A 16916-nucleotide genomic window follows, 5' to 3' on the forward strand; every position below is an offset into this window, starting at 1 on the left:
TAGTTCAGAGGCTTTGAGAGGGAAATCATAAATGCTAAAAAAGACCGGTGGCTGACCTGAGCCATCTATTGAGGCTCCTTCTGAATGCCCTGGAGCTCTTATTAGTCCATCTTTTTGACCACTGACAGATGTACAGCTTTCTTAAAGTATGAAAACAAAAGGTCTTCCATGAGTTACAAGAGCATTCAGAGAAATGAAAACCATAGATTTCAACTCAATATTTTGGTACTTTCCGGTCTTTTCTTCCCATCTTCTATTTGAAATGTTCCCTTTTTAGAAAGTAAAAGCATCACATATTGGCAGCTTGAGCTCAAAAGAAGGCAATTCCTCTAAACTTCCAAGAACTTTCTAGTTTAATAGCTGGAATAAGTACAAATTGCTCTACTACAGTTTTTATTACATAATAACTCTGTAATTGCCAGGAGCGATCATCTCCCATTGATGGGAGACATTCAGTATTATAAAAGTGAGTGCAGATCTGGGAGTCTTTAAATGATCTTTAAAGATGATAATTTGTAGATGCATGAAATTTCAGACGTTGGTTTCTAAATTTTGTGCATCTACGTGGATGCTTTCCTCCTCCTGTTTAAATCACCTACTGGAACATCTTTTCAAATCCAGAAAAAATATTGAGTTTAGAAATCATTTGCTTTTTATGTAACCATTGCTTAGTGAAGACAAAAAAACTACAAAACACAATCTCATGAGACACAGAAAAAGTATCACTTTTTGTAAATATATTTTACCTCTTCTGAGAAATTCTTTAAATAGTCACAATCAGTATTCATGCCCTGTTTTTCATTTAATCACATCATTGGCTATATAAACCCTTGTCACACATTTGCATTTCTCCTACCTGTACTTGCTGGTCCCTAAGTGCTTGTTGGCTGCTCTTTAGAAGTCACTACTTTGTCATCGTGGTGGGTTCTTCAGTTATACAGTCAGAAGTTCATAGATGCTGCCGGTAGTGATTCCAGGAAGGGGAAAAAGTCCACTACTTCCAGAGCCCTTTTGGGGTCGTTTTTCAACTTTATACTTTTTTTCCTACAAAGCTCTGCTGAATCATATGCTGGCTACCAAATGATGATCTGCCTTCTGATTCATTTCCAGAAGAAAATAAATTTCTGTTGTTTTCCAGCAGTCGGTGACTTTTTGAGACATGAATGAGGGGTGGGGAATTCCATTTATTTGATCCCATTTGTTAATGCAAGAATGGAATGACACCTTGGCAAGAACGCTTGCATTAAGATGGCTCAAGAAACAAATCTTTCAGTAGTTTCAACTAATAAATCTAAGTGATGTGTGCATTTTAGGAGGAAAATTACTTCATATCTACCTGTTAACTGGCAATGTTAAGGAGTTACGCAGAAGACTAGTGATATTTTTAAATTTTTAAAGATCAATGATATTTTTTAAAGTAGACAATTATATGTGACTTTTAATACTTTTATTGATTTTTATTCTTTTCATTTTTAAAATTGACTCAGCTGTGTGTTTGTTCTTATTGAAAACCAGAGAAACAACCTTTTTCTTTAAAGAGAAAAAAGAGACTTTGTATTAATTCATCAATCCTATTATTTCTTTTATTCACATGCTTTTTCCTAATTACCCAGATTAAACAATTTATACATACATGATTATTGATTTTTTCTACCCATTCTTTTGTTGTTTATTTCCTCAAAGCCAAAATAGACTATGAATTATAGAATATGCTAATTTGGGGGCATTTTTTCACCATCATAACTACATTTCTGACTTTTAATATCATGTAAATAATTAATTTACCAACTTGCTAAATGCATCTATGTGCCATAGCTATGTCCTGTATTTTCTTCATGCTCTCTGGAGTGCATATAACACTGGTAGCCTTTTCTACATGCTGATACATAGAAAGCACTCTTAAAACCAGGCCAGTAACATATTTGGAAAGTAATTCAGTTATAATCTAAATCCATGAGAAATTTCTAAATTTCCAAAGGGGATTCCTTTTTATCTTATATCTAGTAGTTACTCAAATACATGTAAAACATGAAAATGATTTTCCTGAAGGCAATTTCATTAGAGTGGTTTTTATTTAAAGTTGAGAAGACCAAAATTCTTAAATATACTAGTTCTAACCTTGAAATGAGAATAATTTTATTTAACAAACTTGAAATGAGAAGAAATTATTCTCATTTGGAAGTGAGCTGATGAAGGATCTTGTGTCTTGTGTCTTTCATAATTTTATTCATTAAGTAAATTATTTGGGAGCACCCACTGTGTGCAGAGTTGCGTGCTGGGCGTACTACAGGAGTTACAGGGTGGTTAAGAAATTTTCCTTGCCCTCAAGAAAGTTAAATTACACTCAGACTACTCAGAGCATTCAGCTACTTCAGAGTCATCTTTTTTAGGCTTTTATCACTGATGATTTGTGTATGTATAGCAAAATGAATCGGATGTAAAAGCAATGTACTCTAAAAGCATTTATAAAATTAGCTCACATGGAATAATTTTTAAGATAATAAAAATAAGTAGCATTGACCTTGAATAGTTGTGCAGATTTTACTTGATGAAATTCAAGCAATTTATAAGTTGCTGTGTGTTACTATTTCCTTCTTCTTAACCCCTCTGCCTCCCATCAGTTTCTAAATTGATTTGAATTGTTTTTAAACAGTACTTGTCCTCGGTGTCTTGAAAAGTGGAGCTTTCTTAGAAAAGACAAAACCTGTGACCACTATTGAGAAATTATCTTGCATAGTCTCCAAGTCGTAATGCATATATGTGACCATTTAGCTCAACTGAAATGTAAAAAAATTACTCTGTGTATCTGGTGTTTGTTTTCTAAAAATGTTTTTATTTTACCTTTCTTCATTCTTGAAGGATATTTTCTATAGGAATAAAAGTCTAGGTTAATGGTTATTTCTTATACTATCTTCTACTTTCTATTTTATGTTAAGGAGTCACTTATCAGTCTAATTGTTCTTTAAAATGTAATCTGTTTTGTTCGGACTACAGTGAAAAATTTCTCTGTCTTTGATTTTTAGCTTTTTATTATAATGTTTCTTTGTATAGTTTTCTTTTTGTTTTTTTATCCCCTTTGGAATGTGCATGCTTCCCAAATGGCTTAACACCATGTGTTTGATTTTTGAAAAATTCTGAGCCATTATCTCTGAAAATATTGTTTCTGTCATTTTTCTTCTCTTTGTAGAATTTCATTTACACATATTTTAGAAGACATATTTACTGATTCTTTATAACTCTTACCCTTTTTTCAATATTTTCTCTTTTGTTGTTAGTTTTCTTCTGATCTGACTTCTCTTGTCTAATTCTCTCTTTTGCTGTGTCTAATCTGTTTTTAACTCTATCTTTTTAAACTCCTAAGTTGAATTATTGTATTTTTTAGATATAGAATTCCATTTAGTTCCTTTTATGTTCTGTAGTTCCCTGGGGGAAGAAAATCTTAATTTTTAACTTGTAGCTCTTTGCATTTATAATGCACAGATAAAAACGATAGTTGCATTGTGCCATAGGGTCCCCTGTGCATTGGGTTCTGTCATCTGTTTTCCCTCTCGGGGTATTTGATTTTATTTTGTTTTCATATTATATTACCTGTTTATGTACCCATTTTTTTTATTGATATCAACTATTCTACTTTTTTAACAGTTATAGAAAAATTTTGAGGCCTAGCATGATGTTACCTTTCTTCAGAGAAAACTTACCTTTGCTTCTGGCAAGCAGCTATGGCACTAGCAATTTGGACCATCCTTAATTCATTTTTCAAAGAAAAAGATGATCTGAAGCTGTATGTGTCAGGCCATGGAGAACTGTACTGTTTGCACTTACTCCTATAGTGTAGCTCTCTCTGAGTCGCCACACAAATCATGGAGGGTTTCCAGCCTCTAGCCTACCTATTACATTATTTTTTGTGCCCCAAGCATCTTGATGCTTCCTCTTTTACCCCTTTTAGGATCGGCGTGGCCCCTAATTCAGACAGAGGCCCCAGATTTCAGGCTTACCTGTCTGGATTTCTGTCTTCCTCATCTCATGTCCTTAACTAACTCTTCACTGACCTTTTTTTTTTTTTGGCTCTCCAAGTTCCTTTATATATTTCTATATATTTTCAAAACTTTGTCCATTTTCTCTAGTTATACTCTTAGTTCAGATTGCATAGTTCTCCACCATCAGCAAGAGGTTAATTTCCTCAACACTTGAAAAATAAAAATATGTTACAATTTCGGGTTTAAGATTATGTGTCCATTGCATATTAAAGTTCCACTTTTGTAAGTTCCAATAAGCAAAGTAATTACCAAAATCTCATATCATAGGCATCCTACATCATCCTATATGAAAGAATATGTGGTAAGGAAATACATATCTAAACCTGAGGTTTGGAGTTTTTAGCTATTCCTACTGTGTATTGTTCAAATTTATATAGTAATGCATGACCTCTTTAGCTTTGACGAAGCCTATAGTACCTGCTCTGTGTTTTTTCTTTGAAAAATTTTTTAAAAATTTGGATACAAGAGGAATGAAGTGTTCTATTAGGTGAAGTGTGAGATAGCCATTTGCTGTCCTCAAGGGGATGTTGAGTAGACAGTTGTATAGGTAGTTGGAGTTTTATATAAAAATTTCTTGCTCTGACCTATGGGGCTAAGAGGGTTGGACGTTGTCTCCCAAAGTGATTTAGATTCCCAGTCAGGCTCAATTCCTGGTCAGGGCACATATCTAGGTTGAGGGGTCAGTCCCCTGTTGGGCTGCATACAAGAGGCAACCAATCAATGTTTCTCACATCAGTTTCCTTCCCTCTCTTTCTCTCTCCCTTTCCCTCCCTCTAAAAGTAAATAAATAAAATCTTTCTTTCAAAACCTCTTGATTATCAGTACCTACATGGTATTAAACTCCAATGAAGGGAAGAAACTCCCAGGTTGAGAAAGGGACAGTCCAACATTTAGAGTTCCTTCTGGCAGAGGCATTGAGAAGGTCAGATAAGATGAGGAAAAAACAGAAAACAATAAAAAATAGGGGTGAGTGGTGTCCTGGGGCTAAGAAAGAAAAGTAATCTCCAATGAGATGTCAGGTCATATGAGGACAGTGACTTGGCCTTTGGAATAGCAATATGGAGGCTGTAGCCGACATTGTCCACAGCAGGTTGCTAGTCTCAATGGGAAGACTAGTTAGGAAGGAGAGTGGGAAGTAAGAAAGGAGATATGACTAGTGTAGACAACTCGAGTTGGTTTTACTTGAAGTGGAGAAAGGGAGTGAAGCTAGAGGAGGATGTGGAATCAAAAGAGATTATCGCATCCCTCCACCCATGAATGAAGTGTGTGACCTGAATGAGAAGAAGAAAATAATCATGTATATGAATGCACTGTTTTTCTTAATTCAAAGGGAGGATTCCTAGAGGATGGGTTTAAGTTAAACTGAGTTTGAAGTCTATCCTGCCACTTAATTGCAGTGCTTGGAAGCTAATCACCTAGCTGCCATAATCTGATAGAAATAATTTTTGTTCCTACAATGGTTGTGAATATAAAATCAAATAAGAAATGTACGTATAGTGCCTGGTTCATAGTAAATAATACACTGTAGTTATTTTGTTGTTATCGTTATCCTTAAAATCTGAAAAGGGTTTATGTTCAGAAACAATTAAATCATTGCTATTTGCAGGGTTGTTGAGAATATAATGTTAAATGAGAAATGCATGCAAAGTACCTGATTTGTAAAGTGAGCAATAAATTTTAGCCTTTGAGTTTTTAAATTGCCTTTAATATCTGAAAAGGATCTTTGTTCAGAAGCAGTTAGGAACTATTTGTGGATAGAGTCATATTTCTTAGCAATAGCCAAGCCCTGGCTTTTGCTGAACCTCACTTTCCCAAAACCAGCCTTACCAGACAGCTCGCTTGCTCTTTTCCAGTGAACTTCATACAAGATTGTGCCCCAGTTGATCAGCTTGGAAAATGTTACACTTCTCATCCCTACCCCCCAAATATCCCATGCTCATCTACCAAGGCCAACTTACCTTTCAGACTCCAGCTCAGGGGTCACCCCTCTATGAGGATTTTCCTGACATCCATTCTGTCCCTTGTAATTCTGTGATTAACCCTACCTTCATCCTCCATGGCCTCCTTTTAACCTGTTATTACTGTACCACTCCTCTTTAAACTTGGTTCTCAGGTCTGTCTCTTTACTGGCCTATATCATCCTTAAAAGTAGTGAACATGCATCTTTTTCTTTGATCTTCGTTACAATAATTGACCCATAGTAGGTGTCCCATAAGCAATTGTTGAACAATTGCCTAATAAATGTGTGAATAAACCATTAACCTAATTGTCACCAATTAGGTTATTTTAATGTTTCAATTACTTGATCTTTTTTGTTAATTATTTGCCAAAAGTATTATTTTACAAGAGTACAAGTCATAAAATCAAATAAATGTGTGGGTTTTTTGCTCTGGCTTAGAACAGTATTTTGTTAAAGAGGTTTGAGACCAGGAATTACAAGTAGACACTGTTCCAAAAGGTCATTTACAGTCTGGTTATCAGAAATTTGGAATAACTTTCTAAAACAAGTTATTATGCTTTGCAAGTGTTAGTGGCAGTAAAGAAGATTATTATCATAATAATAACCAGGTTTTAGGCCTATACTTACAAAGTACTTGTTTAAATTATAATCTCATATAACTTGAGAACTAGCCTGTCGGGCGAGGGGGGATCGGCAATAAGGCAGTGAGAGGAAGGAAAGCAGGAAGATAGTTTATTCCACATTTCATTTTCAAACTCAGGCTGAGTTTTCCCGTGGAGATCCTCTGTACCTTCTGCTTTTCTCTGCTGATTTCTGCTGGTTTCTGCTTCTGATTTTAAAGATTATTCTAGAACTTTACTCCCATGGTAAGAACAGTGAGGCTGTGTTGAGACAACAGTATATGTGAATGTGTAATCTCTAAGTCATGTGTTTTGATAGTCAAGATGTGCTTAAAGAGTTGCCTTTAAATCCCATTTTTACTCACAGAGAAATCCAAGTAAGAGGGTTTTCATACATCCTTTGCTTAGTACTGAGGATTTTGTTGATGGGTAGCCAGCCAGACAAAGGCTGCAATATCTGAAAGAAGTTTTGTTGTGGAAAGATTGTGGAGAAGAGAGCTAGGTTCTTGCCTGAAAACTGTCACTTTTATCCAAACCCTGTATGAATGAAAACAAATGTTGGGCTTCAGTTTTTTTCCATCTGTAAATCAAGGCGATTGTAAACTAATTGAACATTTCTTAACCTTTTGTGAATCTGTGAACCCTTTCCAAAGTCATAAGATTCCATGATCTCCTCATAGAAATTTTGCCAGTCATTTTGACGTTTTATATGACATATGATGTATTTTAAGTTAAAAATTCTATTAGATCAATATATTATTCAAGTTATATTATAATCTTTAATGTAATCATTAAAATATACTTTATAAGATTTTTTAAGTTTTCTCTACATAATAGGTAATATATCTGTTTATATGAGAAAAATTATTTGTTGAGAAATTTGTGTTTATTTATGTGTTAAGCCATCAAAAATGATCAAAACTGTTTTCATGTCTACATGTTTAGAATTCTTGCATTTCGACCTTTAGAAAAATCTGCTTTTGTTCTTGTTTGGATTCTAAATGATGAGATAGGGAAGAATGTATCAGGGTTCTTCTTGTAAGAATGTTTCTACAATCTCTCATTACAGGTGTGGATAACCACTTAGAATAAAATCATCTTTATATTATTTCTTTTAACATTTTTTTCTGAAATACTAGAGATGTCTTGATTTGTTATATAAGACATTTGATCAGGTGAATACCATACAGTTCACAAATGTAATTATTTTGGGGTAGACCTAGAGAATTGGTCATATTACATACTTCAGTAATTTGCTAATGTTCAAAATTTATGGTCCTTATGACTTATGTCTTTTTTTGTTGTTGGTTCATCATGTGAATAAATTAAACACAATACATTAGAAATAACTAAAAACACTATGTAAGTGTCAAAACCACAGCACCTAGCAGTGTCCATCTGCATGAAAAAACTGACTGGGTATCTGTATGAAAGGCTCTCATTACCAACCACTAGACACACGTCAAGCCTGTCAAAATTTTGTTTTAAAGGTCTGCACAATTGAAATTTTAAAAACATGACTAAAAATAGGAAGATATTGGTACATTTGCCTTTTACAACCTGAAACTCCACGGAGGGCCCCATCCAAGCATGCCAGGAAGGACGTGTGAGGGCAAGTGTGCTCCTCACACCCAGACACAGATGGCAGGACCCACGTGGTCATCTCTTTTGCTAGACCTATTACTTTTGTTTTTTAGTTTTTTTTTGTTGGTTTATAAATTGGAGGGGAGGATAATACCTAGGTTTACAAATAAGTGACAAAGATAATATGGAGAGATCCTGTATACCCCTCATCCCATTTTCTCTAATATGAACATCTTCCATTGCCATGTTACATTTGTCAAAGCTGAGAAACCGACATTGGTACGTTACCATGAATTAAACTCCAGACTTGATCTTCATTCCACCAGTTTTTCAACTAATACCCTTTTTCTGTTCCAGGATTCCATCCAGGATACCATATTGCCTTTAGTCATCACGCCTTATTGTTAGTGTCTTCTGGTTTGTGGCGTTTCTCAGTCTTTCCTATTTCCCATGACCTTGACAGTCTTGAGGAGTACTGGCCAAGGATTTGGCAAAATGTCCCTCCATCTGGGTTTCTCTGATGTTTTTCCCATGACTAGACTGGGGTTGTGGGTTTGGAGAGAGACTCTCATAGAGGCGAAAAAGTATTCTCATCACATCATATCAGGGTCATATGCTGTCAGTGCAATGTCACTGGTGACTGGTGATGTTAACCTCGGTTGCCTAAACAACCTAGCATTGCCCAGGTTTCTCTCCTATAAAGTTTCCATTGTTTTGTTTTGTTTTTCACTGCATGTCTGTTCCTTGGAAGCAGGTCAAAACTCCCCCAGTCAAGTTAAACCCCTCTGCTTAGAACAGGCGAGAATGCACTTTTTGGAATTTTTCTATAAGAAACATTACAGGCAGAAGCTCTGACCAATGCTAGGACTCTCCTCCAGTGTTAATTTTATCCATCTCTCCTGAGACAAAATGTGATGTGCATGTTCAATGAAATATTCAATTCAAAGTATGCCCATGACTAGATTGAATATATTTTCCACCGCTGATTATAAAATTTAGAGTGTAAATGTCAAGTGAATAAACTATTCCCTATTCTTGCTTGCTTTCATGATAAAAAATAACAACTGGTATGGGAAATAGACAGACTAGAGAATTCTGGCTTCTTCCCTTTATGATTTTCAGTAAGGTTTTTTTTGTTTGTTTTTCTTCTTGTTTTTAATGAAAGCCATTTGAAGTTTTATCCAGATAAAATTTGAACTGCTTCTAGCTCTCATAACTCTTTTGATTTGTATTTTGCTTTTGTTATACTCAGTTTTAAAGGATTCGGTCACCAGTTCTGTCACCTGCTTTGCAACCTGCTAGTAACATATGGTTAATTCAGTCTAACTGGATTATTACTATTGTTGCCTGTATCCTCTACATACGCCACATTAGAATAGTATAAGTGTCTTGTAATTTTAAAAATACATCCAAAACAGTTGGGTTTTATAATAAACTGTTTTGATCTCCTAATGGCTATATTGTTGAATGACTACCATAGTCATTTATAAGGGATCCAGAATATTTCCATGGGCAGGTTTATCTGTTCATTGTTTGAAACATTAATGAATTAGTTTAGTGTATAGTTTTTAGAATTTTCACTTTATTAAGGTATAATTTACCCACAGTAAAAGGTGCATATTTTGTGTACAGTTTGATGAGTTCTGATATATGTATAAACTTGTATAACCTGCAAACCCAATCAAGGTATAGAACACTTCCAGAAAGTTTCTTTTTTCCTTTGGGGTCAGTCCTTCAGATATGAACTTTCCCACCCCCAGGAAACTAATGCGCCACTATTCTGACACTGTAGGTTAATTTTAGAAAAGCAGTTATATCATTTACATATATTTTCTCCAGCTGCCTTCATGATTTTCTCTTTCTATTTCCTTTTTAACAGTTTGAATGTGTATTACATATTGGTTATTTATCTCTTAGTTTCATGGATTGGTATTTCTTATCTTTCATTGCTTTTTGGAAAATTCTGGGTCATATGTCTTCAAATATTTCTCCTGCCTCATGGTCTGTCCATTTTTTAGGACTCCAGTGACGTGTATTTTACACCATTTGATAGTTTCCTGCAGCTTTTGGGGGCTCTGTTTCCTCTCCCCTCGCAGTATTTTTTCCTCTGTGTTTCAGTTTGGGTAAATTGTATTGACCTTTCTTCAAGTTCATTGATATTTTTTAGGTGAGTCAGAAGCTGATAAGCCCATCAAAGAAATTCTATCTCTAATATTCTTTTAAATTTCTAGCATTTCCATAGTTTCCATCTCTGCTGAAACTTCCCATCTACTTGCTCATGTTGTTCACCTTTTAACACTTTGATCCCAGTTATGTTTAAGTCCCTATCCGATCACTCCAGCATCTGGATCATCGTTTAGGCTGGTTCTCTGGATTGCTTTGTCTCTTAGTAGTGGGTTGCCTGCAGTATATTTATTTCATATATGAGTCTTGTCATTTTTGATTGAATGCTACATGCTGTTGAACGTTAGACACTAAGCCAGTACTTACACTTCAGAGTGGGATTGGCTCTTCTGTTGGGAAGTATGTGGGGTTGAATCGGTCGGTTCAGCAGCTGAGCTAGATTGGGGTTTTGCTCTGTTTCGTGGACCACAGACTTTCTCTAGCACTGGGCTGCCATCATCCAGTACACAGGCTGCTGTGCTGGAGAGATTTCGTCAGTATTACCGCTCCACCTCAGCCTTCACCTGTCCCTGCACGTCTGCACCCCAGGGTGTATGTCCACACTCCTGCTATTTTCCCAGGAGGAGACTGCTGTTGCTTCACGTGCTGAGCTAGGCTTGTGTTTGGCAATGGAGGCAGGGTGTGGTTCTCTGTTGTTCTTGCTCAGCCTCAGTTTTGGTAAGTCCATGTACACTGGAATCTTAGAGATTTTTTTTAGCATTCCTGCCTCTCCTCCCTGCCTTTTGCTTGCCATGGGCCTTGGGCACGTGATTCCCACCCCTCCCCTAGCAATAAAAGACCTCTGTATCGCATTGGTATCTGATCTTAGGCACGAAACTCGTTGGTCCTTCCCAAGGAAAGAGAGTTTCCCCAAACACAGTCTGTCCTTTCTGGTACCCTGTGAACATTTGCTGCCGTTCCTCTAGCTGTTTCAGCCTCTTGCTTCATTAACATAGAGAGCCTGAGGAAATAGGTGGGGCTTCATACCTGCCTCCTGCAGATACCTTACCCCCTTTCCGTGGCTGCTGATCAACCCCTTGGAGCCCCATTGCCTAGAGCAGGGATCTCCATCCCCCAGGCCACAAACCAGTACCAGTCATGCTTATTAGGAACTAGGCCCACAGCAGGAGTTGAGCTTAAATGTAATGCCCTTGAATCATCCCAAAACCAAAACCCCATCCTGGTCCATGGAAAAATTGTCTTCCATGAAACTGATCCCTGCTACCAAAAAGGTTGGGGACTGCTGGCCTAGAAGATTGTCCTTCCTTCATTGGCTTAAGGTCTTTTTTCAAAGAAGACAGGAGTCCAAGGAAGTTGGCGAGGCTTTCTATCTCGCCCCCTACAGCCCTGGCACCCCCTGCACACCCCATTGCCAGTGGGGCTCTCTCTGGTCTCCCATTCTGCCCCTAGGCTTGTTTTGAGTACAGCAGGTCCTTAAATAATGTTTTATTCAACATCATTTCTTTATAAAGTTGGTGAGATGCCATAGGAGCTTACCTCTTGCTTTAAAAACACATTTCTTATATTTCTTCTGGTGTTTTTCTAATCGTTGGTTTGAGAGAGAGTGAGGAAGAGGGGAGAGAGAGAGAAAAAAAAAACCTCAATTTTGTTGTTCCACTTGTTTACATATTCATTGGTTGCTCCTAGCATGTGCCCTTGCGGGGGAGCAAACCAGCAACTTTGGCGAGAAAACACTAACCAAGCATGAACTGCCGGGGGGAGGCAGGGGGGGACTTAACTCTTGTTTACATCAATTAGCCTGTGGTAAACTTGGTGGTTAATCTTCATTTCACTTCAAGTCACAGAACTTACTGCACCTGTTGGAGGCCTGTGGACCACCTGGTGCGTGAGTGCAGAGACCCCTTTTGTCCAGTGATCAGCTATTTCAGACTGACACGCTATCCCACACTGGCCTCGTGGCAGCTTTCTAAAATTTTAGCTGATACCACCTTCTCAGCTTTGATTGTGGCGGACCCTTTTCCTCCAGTGTCCTGGCACAGGGGAGCTAGTGCATGGGTCCTGTACCCAACAAAGTTTGCATTTGGAGCCCCTCCCGATTTAAAACCAGTGAGTGAGCCCACAGATAAAACCAGAGTCTGTCTGGTGTCCTCTTGCCTGGCAGACTGCCCTTCTCCGGTGAGGTTGCTTCTCCAAGCTCAGTGACTGGGCCAAGATAGGAAAGCAGCTTCTTCCTGTTCTGTTCCTTCTTGGGGTTTTTTTCTTGGGGTGTTAAGGAAATGTGCATTGTTGTGGTTTATCTGGAGATTTGTACAGCTTTCAGCAAGATTGAAGATTTGCATCCTTCTTCATGCAGACCAGAAGCTTGTTTTTTTCAGAACTTGCTTGTTGACTTTTTCAGCTACTCCGTATTCTGCCCAAACTTTTTCTACTGAATAGGTACTCATTTGCAGGTTATATGAATTGTTAGAAAATATCTACTCAGTGTTTGGGGTAAGACATAAAATTAGTTTTCTAGTTGGAATTGGGTAGGAGCTCTCTAATGAATAAGCATTTGCAGAATTTATAGTGTTTTGAGGAAGAGCAAGAATTTTATAGATTTAAACATAGTAGGCTTTAATGAAAGAAGGGCATTTACTCTTTCTCATCTGTGCTATTTTTTGCAACTTCCCCATAATTTCTGCCTCTATAGTTTAATCAATATTGCTCAGATATGTCATAGGAAAATTAATTTCTTATACTGTATTCTAAAATATTGTTTTTAGTTTTTACTTTTTTAACTAAAGTAATATGTAAGAAGTATTTGTTTTTTAGGACAGATTTTTTTCCGGGTCATCAATTTTACCTACAGGCTTTGGAAGTTAACAGAATCATAACTTTTTATTCATTCTTGGATATTTTCTTAAAACTGCTTATTATATGAAAACCATATGCACTAAAATCCTCTTAGATCTATACTAAACATTATTATAATGCCAGTATGACATGGATATGAATGGTAAGATAAAGTTTATCTTTTGCTCACAGGTTTACCATAGTGTTAATAAATTTCTCAAACATTTAATAATGTTCCTTATATATTTTAGTATTATTCTTAGAATTTCTTTTTAGAAATATGTATGTGATTTGAAGAATAGAAAAGGAATATATCCTTTGGAGGAAGAATCTGTTATAACAAAGAAATCATAATTTAATTCACGTGGCAAAGGTATGTGGTATTCTTCGAATACAACAGATTCTAAAGTAGATAGGTGTTAGCTTCAAATTTGATTTCTTGAAGTGAACATATAATCAAAACAACTGAAATTATTAAAGACTTAAAGCAGTTATTTAAATCAGAATTATTTCTTTGGGATTATTTTTACTTTTTAAAATAAGGATACTTACTTTCATGTTTTAGTGATGTATTTTTCTGTGTATTGAGGGACTTAGGATCAACATTGGCACCAATAACTTTTGTAGCTATTTAGTAAGGTGCTTTGGGAACAGTATTATTGGGCATGGTTACAGTAGCAAAGGTATGCTAGCTCTCATATATAGTAAACTTTTAGAAAAGGACATTTAAAGGACTTGAGATAGAGAGTGAAGATGGGGTTACCACAGCTGACTTCAAGTAGACAATAATCAAGATCTTGATTTTGAATATCAATCACTTATTTCATGTACCGGCATGAGCTTTGGAGACATGATATGTAATGTTCTCACCATCACCATTGTGGTACATGCAGTATGCCAGATATTGTGCAGGAAAAAGTCTACATAACGACATTCCAGCCCACAGGAGCTTAAAATATAAAGACACCATTGGCAGACAGCTGAGCGCGTGGCTTACAAACAGCCAAAGAAAAAAACATGCATGCAGTTTCTGGGAAAAGAGGGGCATTGTCTAGCTGGGCGTGCTGCAATGAGCTACCTAGGTTTTGGTAAAATGAGACACACCATATATATTTTTTTTAGATTGGGAAGTCTAGGGTTAGAATATCAGATTCTGTTCTTTACCACCTCATCCTTGGAATTTGTATTCTGGCAAGAAGTAATTGAAACTGTCCCTATCTTCTATTGGATATACTTTTTATTCCTTCCATTTTAACTGGGAGTCCCATCCCGACCTTTCTGTCTGTAAACTTTCATCTTTCTCCTGCTACTTTCCCTGAAATAGAAACACCAAAACATTGCTTGAAAAAATGGTAGTTTGCTAGTTAACTGGTGTGTGTGTGTGTGTGTGTGTATGCATGCGCACCCATGCGTGTGCACACACTCATGGGTAATTTGTATGATAAAGTTTTTAAAAAATATATTGCATCAGTTTCTGTTTTTCTTGTTTGTTCAAAAACTGACGGACATAGACAATGGTGTGGTGGTTACCAGAAGGAAGGGGAGTTAAGAGAGCAGTAGAGGGTAAAGGGGGTCAAATACACGGTGACAGAAAATGATTTGACTCTGTGTGGTGAACACGCAATGCAGTATGCGGAGCATGGGTTATAGAAATGTTCACCTGAAACCTGTGTAATCTCATTAACCAATGTCACCCCAATAAATTTAACAAAAAAGACATTGCGAGACACATTTAAAAATGTGTTTGCATAAGAGAATGCACATATTCTGCAGAACAACCCCCACCCCCATCAACTATTCTCAGTTTATTAAGGATCACAGCTGCTAGGAAGGCAGAGAAGGGCATGAGCCAGTCACATCCCTTGAGAAAATTAAGAAATCCCAGTCAGCCTTTATCGGCTACCTTTCTGGTTTGCTTCAGTGGCTCTGATACTTGTTTTTGCTCCCTATCAACTCATAAATGGTAAAGTCTCTGAACTGTGTAAAATGGTCAATGTTTTTAGGACTTTTCATTTTAAGTGATGACATACAAAATAAAAACAGAACAGTGAAACCTCTCTATATAACACACTGACTTTCTTCAACTAATATTTTTAATTCAAAACCTTAAACTTTTTTCCACATTTGTTTTCAATTTTGTTTCACAATATTGATGTATTAAGAAGAAAGTTTATAAAGAAAAAAATCTGTTAAAGAATTAAATACTAGCAGAGGTTATCCATGTTTCCCTAATAGCTGGGTAGTAAACCAGTACAATAGTAGAAACTGCTTTTGGTATTATTCTGTGTTTTTCACATTTAACCTTTTCAAAACAGCTTTTTCTAACCCCATATGATTTTAGAAAGTTAATGGGAACTTTAGATATAATTTTAATACAGTTCCTTCTCTTACCAAATTGAATACTGGAACCCAGGTGTGCTTAGAAAAATGTCTCGAGTACTGCAACTAGAGTATGAAATTCTCATTTATAGTGCTGTTCCTGATATAATAAAATATGCAGAGTAGCTACAATATAAATATTAAGTAGTGTCTCACAGAATGAGTTCGTGCATAAGACTATAAAATTATCTTTTATTACACAAGCTTTTCATTTCCAAAAAATTCTCAATACAAATAATTAAGTTTAGCCTCAGATTATGTTCCTTTGCTGTTCCTCTTGTGTTTTTAACATTCATGACATACTTTTCAATTATCTGTGTTTTTATTCATGGGCGTTAGAGACTTGAAAGGGAAAACTGGAGAGAACATATCCAAAGACAGATGCCACTGTAAGAGCTAGACTTTATTATTTCTGTGATTGAATCTCACCACTCTGTAAATACTATAAATGGCTTCCATCTGTTTCATTATAAAGTGGGTTAAAATATATTCATGAGCTTTTTTCTCCTTAACAATATAAATTTACTAGTTACATATGAAAATCATTGCTAAATATAAAATGCATGAATATAAGGTAATCCAACAGAGGTGGAGGAGACATATATAGCTGAAAAACTGGTAACTGTGAAAGCAGAGTGGTGGGCATAGCAGTCTATTATACTGTCCTTTCTGCTTCCGTCTTGACCCTTCACTGAGCATTTATGTGCGTCTGAAAACTTCCGTAACAATTAAAAAATAGTAATAACTCTAGAAATATCAGATAAATATCATAACATTAGATACTTATTACTATTTAAGAGTATAATGTAGCATAGATATAAAAGAATCATGAAAACATTAGCACACTCAGAATATGTAAAAAATATAAAAGTCACTCCTTGCCCAGAGTGCAATATTGACTAAGCAGTAGAATAATTTAATTCGTGATGCCAGCAAATTCAAGGAGAAGAGTCATGAGGTCAGTAGATTCAGAAAAACTCAGTTAATAAAACTCAGCATCATTAGTAATTTTAAAAAATCTTAGGAAACTAGAAATAGAAGAGAACTTCTTGACTCTCATTATGGGATGTCTCCAAATGTTTATGCTCTATCACAAATTTTAGTCATTATGCAAAAATAAGTTGTCTGTCCAGATCTCAACACAGTCAGAAACTAAAATTTTAAAAATACAATTGGCACTAATATCACAAAATATCAAGGAGCTAGGGATAAATTCACAAGTATTTTATGCAGAAAACTATAAAATATTATGGAGGGAAAATAAAAGAAGACCTAAATATTTGGAGAGCTAAACATATTCATGGATTGAAAGACTCAATATTTTAAAGATGCCATGTCTTCAAACCCATCATATAAATTTAGTGCCATTTCAATCAAAAT

At 36.1% G+C, this 16916-nt stretch overlaps 2 protein-coding genes across 3 annotated transcripts in view; one reads left to right on the forward strand and one right to left on the reverse strand.

The window, feature by feature from the left end:
* Positions 1-1076, reverse strand: part of COL10A1 (collagen type X alpha 1 chain) — a 34894-nt gene extending 33818 nt beyond the window's left edge. Inside the window, exon 1 of the mRNA XM_045843772.1 lies at positions 857-1076. The gene's annotated coding sequence lies outside the window, so the exon portion shown is untranslated. The remainder of the gene's footprint in view (positions 1-856) is intronic.
* Positions 1-16916, forward strand: part of NT5DC1 (5'-nucleotidase domain containing 1) — a 115090-nt gene that overhangs the window by 48684 nt on the left and 49490 nt on the right. The gene's annotated exons all lie outside the window — the stretch shown is intronic.

This window comes from Phyllostomus hastatus, unplaced genomic scaffold, assembly GCF_019186645.2.
Source record: "Phyllostomus hastatus isolate PE091 unplaced genomic scaffold, TTU_PhHast_1.1 phas_contig_40, whole genome shotgun sequence".
Lineage (NCBI taxonomy): Eukaryota > Metazoa > Chordata > Mammalia > Chiroptera > Phyllostomidae > Phyllostomus > Phyllostomus hastatus.